Below are 5,000 nucleotides of genomic sequence, written 5' to 3'. Positions count from 1 at the left end.
TCTCTCTCTCTCTCTCTCTCTCTCTCTCTCTCTCTCTCTCTCTCTCTCTCTCTCCCCCTCTCCCCCTCCCTTTATCCATCTATCTGTTCCATATCTATCTATCCGTCAATTATCTTTTTCATTAGTCGAACTCGCAAGTGCATTCGCACACACTCAACGTCACGCACGTTGTACTACAGCCCATCACCCTGACATGTCACTCCCTGTCGCTATAAAGGTATGAATGTAGCTCATTGCCTACGCAGTTGCCCTGTGCCTTGCCCCGCGGCAAACAGCGGCATCGTACCCGGCGTTTAAGTTCACCCCGGTGATGACACGGCAGGTCAGGGATCAGCTCGCGTGGTTTAAACTGGGAAACAATGGTAAGAAGTCGATTTATCAAAGTGTAGTAGTGTGCTATAATGCGTTTACTAGGGAGCTCGTAAACGGCGCGCATGCCTAGAACCGGTTTGGATTTGTGCGGTGCGGTGTGTGTGTGTGTGTGTGTGTGTGTGTGTGTGTGTGTGTGTGTGTGTGTGTGTGTGTGTGTGTGTGTGTGTGTGTGTGTGTGTGTGTGTGAGAGAGAGGGTGTGTGCGCGCGTCTGTGATGGACTTGTTGATAGATTTGCAGGCGACCGCAGCATTTTCTAGCGGCGGATTCTTGCTCTGGTTACAACGCTCCCATGGGCTGGTATTGATCTGACGTTGCGGTTTCGATTCGTTTTGATAGATCAGTCGGTTCCTCCTGAGAGGGGCCAGATTACCAGGTCAGTAAAAAAAACATACCGTCACAGCAGCGGTTGTAATAATATGTTCCCTCCCCTAGCGTTTGTCGGTCTGTCCGCATCTTTTGTATGTCTCACGTCAGAAAAAGCATGCCTGTATATCTCATGTGCCACATAGGTCTATAGATATAGAAATGCACTTATTTCGACCCAGCTCTCTTTTGCTCACACACCTCGCCCACCACGCCCACGGCCACACCCCCACACCCACACACACGCACACACACGCACACACACACGCACACGCACACACACACACACACACACACACACACACACACACACACACACACACACACACACACACACACACACACACAATCAAATATCACCATGACATTTAGCCTGGCTGTTATTGCCTTAAGTGTTAAGTATTCATTTTAGTATCTCAGTTGTTTGTTTGTCATTTCTCTGGATGCTATCTCTATTAACAATACATTGGCGGTAATATGCTGTCTATACTATGTCATATTTTACTCAACTTCAATCAACTTTCGAGTGAGAGAGAGAGAGAGAGAGAGTCTGTAGTGAGAGAGACAGTGAGAGAGAGAGAGCGCAAAAGAGAAAGAGAGAGAGAGAGCAAAAGAGAAAGAGAGAGAAAGAGATAGAGGGAGATATGAAACAATGAGACGTTAAATCTTGTTTCTGTTGCTTGTTGATTAAATTCTCCTGTCACAGGTGTCTCTGAGGGTCAAATGGCGTGACTGGAAAGGGGAATGACGGATTCTTTGAACGTTGTGGAGGCTGAAATAATTGATGAGCTCTAATTGATTAGTCAACTGACAAAACATGATTTGATTATGGCTGTCATCATTGATTACTGGTTTTAATCGTTTATTCTGGTTTATCTTTCATCCTCTGAAATATGTGCTTGCTTGTCTCGATCTCAGATTACAACAAAAACAATTGCTTTGAGCTGTTTCAAACTCATTATGGTCCCTATTTATAATTATTTCATAGACTGAATAGTCTATTTGTTTATGCAAAACGTATTTGATGGAATCAAAGTCCTGGAATTTAGATTGTACAGTGATTTAATCTGCCTGATCTCAGTGCAGTGCAGTGCAGAGAGGAGAGAAGAGAGAGGAGAGGAGAGAGGAGAGAGGAGAGGAGAGTGGAGGAGAGGGGAGAGGAGGGGAGAGGAGGAGAGGAGAGGAGAAGAGGGGGGGAAGGGAAAGGGGGGGAGAAGAGAGGGGAGGAGAGGAGAGGGGAGGGAGGAGAGGGGAGGAGAGGAGAGAGGAGAGAGGGGAGGAGAGGAGAGAGGGAAGGAGAGGAGAGGAGAGATGGGGAGGCGAGGAGAGGGGAGGAGAGGAGAGGGGAGGAGAGGAGGGGGAAGGGGAGGAGGGGAGAGGACATGAGAGGAAAGGAGAGCAGAGCATAGGAAAGGAGAGGGAGAGGAAAGGAGACATAACAAGATGCTTGCTTGCCTCCTTTGCTCTTTCAGTTCCTTGCTTCTTTCTCCATGGCCGCTCCTCTGTCCTTCGTCCCCGCCCCTCCTCTCCACTCTCTTATCTTCTACTCTATCTTCCTTCTCGTATTGTCTTCCTCCACTCTCTCTTGCACCTGCCATCACTCATGCCCATCCTTTTTTATCATCTCTTCTGCAACCTGTTTAGTCTACTCTGTTACTCTGCACACACACGCACGCACACACGAGGAAGCAAGTACACACACAGAAATACACGTGCACACATGCTGACACTTCACACGCACGCACGCACGCACGAACACGCACGCACGCACGCACGCACGCACGCATGCACACGCACACACACACACACACACACTGATTCAAACACGTAAACACATGCCCTCTCTTCTAGGCTGTGCGAAGCACATGTGATTCTCTGCATGTATCTTCCATAAAGATGCTGGTTATGCAATGGTTTCTTAATATTGAGTAGAGGCTCACACCCTCTATATATAATAACGCCACAATGGATTGCATCTAGGTTAATGTATGGGCCTGAACACGATATTGTACTTGGTGTGTGTATGTGTGTTTTATCCTTCTGAATTAAAGAAGTGTGGGAAAGTTTGAGAGAGAGAGAGAGAGAGAGGGAGAGGGAGAGGGAGAGAGAGAGAATGGGAGAATGAACTCTGGGCTCTCCCTATTGTCAACTGCAGCTATTTGAAGATGCACATAACCCAGTTAGACAGGACAAAGAACACACAATGCGTGTGTATGTGTGCCCAACTTTGCATGTGTTTGCACAGTGTATGTGTGTCTGGGTTAGACAGTGTGTGTGTGTGTGTGGGGGGGGGATTCTTATTGGTGTGTCCCTTTATGTGCAGTTGATTGGATGGAGAATTTAGCAAACAACAACAAAAGACAGATTGATAGGGGGGATGGAGGGGTAACTATGGCTAGTCTGTGTGTGTATGTGCGTGTGGGGGTGTTTGTGTGTATGGTTGAGGGCTGTGGGGAAGGGGAAGGGTACATTATTGGAAATGTCATCATTTACAATTTTCCAATTTGTTTAATCTAACCCACACATACACACACACACACACACACACACACACACACGCACGCACGCACGCACGCACAAACACACACACACACACACACACTGTGACATGTAAAGCACGACACGAGTGGAAGAGAGAGAGAGAGAAATAGAGAGAGAGACTGAGAGAGTGAGTCAGAGAGAGAGAGAGAGAGAGCGAGAGAGAGAGAGAGAGAGAGAGAGAGAGGGAGAGGGCTCTATTGTCCCTGTTGGCGCTATGAGGTTGTTCTTTGTCGGGGCCTCCTGACACCAGCATCCCTGGTCGCCAGCCCATAATATAACCACAGTGGGTAACCGGGGAACAGCAACTGTTCCACAGAGCAAAAGGCTCGTTTAAAAATTCTCCACGGCAAACAAAAAGTGTTTCGGTAACCATGCAGCAATGCTTAGTATGTCAAACACCCTGAAAAGAAAACACGTCAATGAATTGATGGCCAGATATTGTTTGGTCTTGTCATTAATCAACACTCATATGGCAGTGGGGTGCATGGGTTTTGGGGAATTTTAGGCATTCTGGCATAAGCATCAACTATAACGCAGCGGGCGCACAGTTGGACACAGCCGGTAATTATGACGCATAATGCCGCATCCATCCATCCAGTAAACATTCCTGGACTAGACAAATTGATACACAACCGTGGTACGTGGTTTCGACTATGTCATATTCAACGTGGACTCATCCGAACGGTCCGCTTATGACCTGAACTGTCGACGAGACCGCAGAAAGACACCCGACCGTTCTCCGGCCGACGACGTAGTCTACTGGTACCAGGTGTGAGAGACGGGAAAAGCCACCCTACTTCTGGTGGCTTCCATAGGAAGAGCACAGGGAATGGTTTTGGTCGGGGCTGGTGGGTAGGTGGTGGGGCTGGTGGGTGGGTGGGGGGTTGGATGGCGGGTGGGGGGGGTTGCCTGAGGGATAGGCTAGTGTTTATCCCTGAGAGTTTACATTAATCAGAGTGATGTGGATCAGAGAGCAGCAGCCTTCCCAGCCCAGGGACCCAGTGGGGGACCAGTGCCCTGCTGGGCCAGGCCTCCGGGGGGAAGACGGGGGAGGCGCTCTGATGTCAGGGCCCTCGTCGCTTTGATGGGGACCAGAAAGGCAGAGAGAGGGAGAGAGAGAGAGAGAGAGAGAGGGAGAGAGACCGCACGGGTAAAAAGGAAGAGATGAAGAGCTAGAGAGAGAGAGGGAGAGAGAGAAATACTGGGAGAGAGATGGAGCTAGAAAGAGAGAGAGAGATTGAGAGCTAGACCGATTGGATAGAAAGGGAGAGAGAGAAAGAGCGAGAGATAGGATGAGAGAGAGAGAGAGCTAGGAAGAGAGACTGAGATAGAGAGAGAGGGAGAGAGAGAGAGCAAGAAATAGGGGGAGAGAGATTAAGGAGCAAAATAACAAAAAAGAGAGGGATAGGGAGGGAGCCAGAGTGGGGAAGTGGAGACAGATGGACCTGACAGAGCAGAGGGTGAGGGAGTGAGTGATATACACTTAGGCGTTTTGGAGTTTTGCGATGGCCGAGCTAGCTTGTGTTATGCAGGGAGAGCTATGGAGAGAGAGAGAGAGAGAGAGAGAGAGGAGTTTGGGGTGCACCCACTGCTGATCTCTGTACACAGACAGCTCTCTAACACAAACTACATCACACAAACACACACACAAACCCACACATCCACACATCCACACACACACACACACACACACACACACACACACACACACACACACACACAC

The sequence above is a fragment of the Micromesistius poutassou genome (genome assembly GCF_964030765.1).
Source record: "Micromesistius poutassou genome assembly, chromosome: 21".
In the NCBI taxonomy this organism is placed as follows: domain Eukaryota; kingdom Metazoa; phylum Chordata; class Actinopteri; order Gadiformes; family Gadidae; genus Micromesistius; species Micromesistius poutassou.
Note: the sequence above shows the minus strand (reverse complement) of the source record.